This window comes from Peromyscus eremicus, chromosome 1 (assembly GCF_949786415.1).
Source record: "Peromyscus eremicus chromosome 1, PerEre_H2_v1, whole genome shotgun sequence".
In the NCBI taxonomy this organism is placed as follows: Eukaryota; Metazoa; Chordata; class Mammalia; order Rodentia; family Cricetidae; genus Peromyscus; species Peromyscus eremicus.
This window is the reverse complement of record NC_081416.1, coordinates 65,729,261-65,735,260: the sequence shown is the minus strand read 5'-3', so window position 1 is coordinate 65,735,260 and position 6,000 is coordinate 65,729,261.

Here is a 6,000-nt window from a genome sequence, read left to right as displayed (position 1 = left end):
ATGCATCCCCTGTGAGGCTCAGAAAAACATCAGTTCTCACTCCTCTGTAGCTCCTACACACCAAAAGGCAGTGAGCTGGATGTCAACTGTGTGATTTCGGCCAGGCACTGGGCCACTCTGCTTTTTCATTCGTAGCCTTTGATAATGCTATCCACCTTATTGAGTCATTGTGAGGATTCCGGAAGACCTTGAACACAAAGCATGAGCGAGGGATTACCGCTCAATAAGTCATCAATAATTTCCAACTATTCATAATTTCTATGAATCCCATATTTCAAATTCCTCAGTAATTTAATGAAAGTCCAATAAATATGTGTAGTAGTAGTATATGCTCCACTCATGACCTTGGGCTATAGGAACTGAAGGAGGTGGTGCTTCCTGCTGCTGTACATGACCTCTTATAAGTGAAAGGAGAAGGGTCACATGTCCCTTCTCCCTGCTCCTGCCTGTGAGGTGGGTTCCCTCCGGGTCAGATCAGAGGACGACTTCAGCTGTCTACTCCGTTCTGTATTCATGAGCGTATTTCCTCATTTTATATCTTAATAAATTCTGTTACCCATTTAATAGACTCACATGGATTGATCATAATAAATGTTTATTGAGATTAATTTATAAGACAAAAAGGCAAAGCATGTATTTGTCAATGGTTTGATTGGCCTTTGTGGTTAGAGCAGGCAGGGAATACTGTCCAGCCTGTAGTAGGTCCCCTGTCAACAGATCACAGAGAGCCCCATGGTAGTTACACCTGTCTACATTCTGAAGGATTCTGATGCCTAGGGGAGGCTGCAGGAAGCAAGTCCCCCTCAGCCCCAACCACCTGCTTCTGCCTGACTCACTGGTGTATCTACTGCTGCCAAGACTGAAAAGATGGCATGTGAGTCTGAGGTGCTCAGCACACAGTACTCAGGAAACACACACAGTGGGAGCACATAACTCAGAGGAGCCAGCCTACTCCTACAGAACCTTCCCAAATCACCCTTCCTGTCTCTCTTAGCAGACCTTTGCTCCTGGCCACTTCCTGGCTGGGATTGCCTTGTGCACCTACCATACTTGCCATGAGCATCCATGATGAGTCAACCAGAGCTAGGAGCATAGACCAGAAAGGATGGAACCCTGGGATGCAGGTGGAGAGAGCCAGTGTGGAGGTGTGGAAGGAAAGGGGAAGGCTGTCAGAGCATAGGGTGAGGACCAGAGCTGCCCTGGTCTGGGTTCTGCACCTCCCACCAGGAGCTGTCTCTGCTCATTGTCTATCAAAGTTCCTGGGCTGGCCTGCTTTGGATCAGTGCGTTTCCTTGAATTAGAAAGCACTCCTTATAGCTAACTTCATGCTGCCCCTCTCCAGCTGTGGGTTCACTCAAACAACATAACTCTTGGACAATGAAGACTATGTTTCTAGGGGCTGTCATTCAGATAGATAAAGGGAGCTTCTTTTGACCTCACCTTCCATTCCTGACTTTAGATGGAATGGCGCTTATCTCACTGTCTCCTGCTCACAGACAGAGGAGGAACTCTGAACCATGCTCACCAATTCTGCTATAGTCTCCCCATACCCACATCTTGTGTTATTAACAGCCCAATGCACCAGGGCTAGCCTGAAGACATTCTCCTTGAAGGGAATACAACTACCTCCTCCATCCCTAGTTTGATGGTTGTAGCAGGGCCCTTGGCACAGCAATTGGTCCTGTCTTGTTCTCATTTCTCATCCCCAGTCAGAAATGGATGATGGAAAGTCACAATCCCAGCATCCAAATCCCCATGCCTCCTGCTTTAATTTCCAAGTCACAAAATAACAGGTGCGGCCTGTCCCCAGAAGGCAGAGGGTGGGGGTCAGGGGGAGACCCACTTCCTCTTGGCACCCAGGTGCACACCCCTAGCATTTCACACCACTTAAAAGACTCAGCCCAAACTGCCAACAACGTGTTACAAACACAGCCCTTCCCGAAAATGGATCAAAAACACTTTGTAATGAGTGTAGGAGCCGGTTTCAAAAGGGCTATATAATCTAACAAAATTCCCAGTTCTGGGTGTTTGACACTCATATAGCCCAACACAGGATAAGAAAACTTCTCCCCAAATATTTCCATGGGTAGAAGTCGTTCTGTAAACAGGTTTACCCAATAGACATCTCTCTGAAGGGTTGTCTTTCATTTTGGGTGTTTACATAACAGGTACACATCCCTGGATGCTCATTGCTCCATAGTTAGCATATTTTAGAAGAAGAGCAATAAGGGGTTTGGGATGACTTTCTGTCCAACAGTTACTAGGCAACTATATCCAAATTCCACATTTAACAGGAATCCTATATTAGTGTGTGTACATCTGCTTACTTGGGGGCCTCTCCTTCCATCAGTCTTCCAAGCTGAGAAGGTAGCCAGCTATTCACATGTTGGGGAACACACCCACTGCACAGAGCTGATCACACAGTGGCTGGAGAGAAGAGCTTGGAGAAGGAGCCCGGCCACAGTAAGAGTCCCCTGTGCACACACTCATGTCTCCAAGGAGATGCCCACTGCTCCATTTGAATCCCACATACATCTGTCTTCATGTACCACTCAACCACGAGCTCCGTGGAACTGTAACATGTCTCTTTAAGTGTCCCTCAGATTTGCACCAACCAGGTCACTGAAAGAGCAGAGTCTTGAAGGAGTCTTTGGAATACCTCCTTTATACATAGGCAGAGCCCTCTCCTTGCCCTTCCCAATCCAAGACTGGAGGACTTCCAGATAGCAGTAGAAGCTCCCATGGGCTCCTGAGCCAAATGATTTTTGCTTCTTTGGAGGACAGAAAGGGCTAAGGAGCCCATCCTCTCACCCTGTGCTGCCCCTCTGTCTATGTACTTCCTGCTACAATGATACCCTGATGCTTACAGCTGTGCCAAGAACCAACAGTAACCAGTGTGTGACAAGGGTATAGCCAAGGTCAGATGGTACCCACTCTGGGCCTAATGTTCCTCTCACCATTTCAGGCTTCTTCCCAGTCCAGTATCTCTGGGCTCCAGGCTTCACCCGGACCAGAGGCTCTGTCTCCAAGAACACCAAGACAGAGAAAATCGATTGGATTAATTGAGAGCGCACCACTGGAGATGCTTTTGTAAAAGCAGCCCGTATGTAAAACACGTAAAGTGGGGAGCTCTTAACGTGTTTCTTGTTACACGACCACTTCACGTTTGTCCAGAGTTTGGGGCTTTCAAATCACATAAGGTTTTATGTGATCGTTATAAAATCCCCTCATTTCCCAAAGGCAGGGTAGTAAGGATTAAGTTTGACTACTGAAGACAGCTTTGTTGTAAATGGTCTCTAATGTCACAGAATAGCTTGGGAAGAGAGGCTTATTAAACAAATTTCGTGGGTTACAAATCATTAGAAGCAATCACCCACCGTGTCAAGTTCATTTGCTTAACCTGAAAGGTATCCATTTAGATGCTTAGAGGGGAGCTATGCAAATTGACATGGTTCCCAGTGCCCACAGGAAAGCTGGCTGATGTTAGAGAGAAAACCCAGGGAGTCCCTTGAAGAACTCAGGCTAGACTGGAACACAACTTCTTATGGCTTTCTCAACAAACAAACAAACAAACAACAAGCAAACAAACAATCTCATGGGCCCAGAGGAGAACAAGAGAATATCTATTAATCCTAAAATAGGAAACCCCAAAGGACTCTCATTCATCCAGGCTAACGGATAGACCTCTCCTATGGAGAGGTCAGAGGTGGTTCTGTGAGAGGCAGGGCAGGAAACCTGCTCTCAGATTTCCTGACCTAGATTGTCCTCCTCACTGTTCCTATAACCAGGCTACCACCCCATCCATAGCAATCAATGTTCCTTTAGTGATAAGGGCAGTTGGTGAGGACCCCTGGGTGAAAGGATGAAGGAGAGAAGCCAAGGGTTCCTGGTTGAGAATAGTCTGGGTTTTTGCAAATGATTTCACAAAGGAGAAGTACTTACTTGCTGCAGCCAGGACAGGGAGATTGGGTTTCAGTTTGGCTCATGGAAGAAACCAGGAAGTCATACTAGAATCCTCTACTTCCACAGGCCCAGTCCTTGGTCAGAGGATTGTGACTTCTTTCACTAGCCTCTCAGTTCCTGATCCCAAACTGTCCTTACCTCCTTCCCAGCAAGGAGCACTGAGTTCTGCTGAAAGAGTTACATGCATGGTCTATAACCTGCTCTAGGTGACAGCGCTGTTCTCAGTTTCTCTTGCTCACCCCTTTCGACCCTACATAATCCACTTCAACGGCTTTGCTGTCATAGAGACCTTTCCATCCTGCACTAGGAAGAGCAGAGATTCAGATGTCACTACCAGCTTCATTTCCATCTTCTTACCCTACTCCAACAACTCTCAGCTATGGTTTGAAAATGAAATGTCCCCACAGGCTCATACAGTGGGTGTTCTCAGCTGACGGGCTTTTGAGAAGTGATTGGATTCTGAGGGCTCTGACGTAATCAATGGAGTAATCTCTTGATTCATATTTTTCATTTAATCTTTGTGTGTGTGTGTGTGTGTGTGTGTGTGTGCCCGTGCGCGCACACGTGCACTTCTACTCCATATGTATGGAGTCAGAGGATGATCTTTCAAGGGTTGGTTTTCTCCCTCCTCTGTGTGGGTCCTGAGACCTGGACTCAAGTCTGGAGGTTTGGAGGCAAGCACCTTTATCCACTCATCAATTACTCTTGCACTGGGTTCAGGATTTGATGCCGTTATTGAGAGGGAAGTTCTGGATGTGAGAAGTAGGTTCACTGGGAGTGTGCCCTGGAAAAATGTCTCTGGTCCTCTGCCTTTTTCTTCTTTTCTCTTCCTGTCTCACCTGAAGTGAGCTCTTGGCTCTGACCTTGTCACATCCTCTTGCCTCATCACAGCCTGGAAACAAGGCCAGACTACAATGGACTGAATGGGTGAGCCAGAAACAGTAGTTCTTCCCTTTGTCTTTCTCAGGCACTTGTCACAGTAATGAAAAGTCTGACTGGTCACACTCAGGAATTCCTACTAAAATGTAATCCAGATTTATTTATTTATTTATTTATTTATTTATTTATTTATTTATTTATTTATTTATTTATTTATGTGTATAGGTATTTTCTCTACATATAGGTCTGTATCCTGTATGTGCTGGTGCCTGAAGAAGCCAGAAGAAGGTATTGGATCCCTTGGGACTGGAGTTACAGACAGCTGTGAGCTTTCATGTCGCTGCTGGGAATTGAACCCAGATCCTCTGGAAGAGCAGTTAGTGTTCTTAACCTCTGAGCCATCTCTCCAGTTCTGCAACCCAGATAGTTTGACAAGTTAAGATTCGTACATTAGTTACATCTGCTTCAGAGTGTACTTGTTGGGATCCCAACAGGAACTTTGATTTATTCTTGGTGTTTCTCAGTTTCAGTTCTGTTAGGATCCCAGTTCTAATTGGGCCATAGTAGTGTCAGGCTATACGGGACCTGGCAAATAGCATCCTTACTCAATAGTCTGTTGCTACCCCATGAGCATATACAATATGTGAGTATGGTCTACATGTGCACAGCATAGATTCTTATGAAATGACTGTACAGATGACATCAGAGTTTCCTGAAGTGTCTTAGGGAACCAATAGGGAAGAGCAGGACCCAGGATGAACTGTTTCAAGTCTCTTTTCCCTGAGCATAAATGTCTGTGTGTGTGTGAACACAGTGCTGAGGAAGTGTGCTCTGCTCATCACTCTAACCAAACACCTGAATGAAAGCAAGCCAAGGGAGGAAGGGCTGGGGAGGAACTCTCTCATTTCCGAGAAATGCTGTCTGTCCATCCTGGAGGGGAAGGCATGCAGCAGAAGCAGGTGATCGGGGCACAGAGAGTTGAATGCTCTATAGGTGCTCGCCTTTGCTCCCTTTTCATCCAGTCTGGGACCTCAGCTCTTGGAGAGATAGCACTACCCATATCCAGGGAGTGTCCTCGGTTCACCCTCTAGAAATCCCTTCCATACTCTCCCCGAGGTGTGTCTCCTAGGTAATTACAAATCCAATCAAATTGATGAA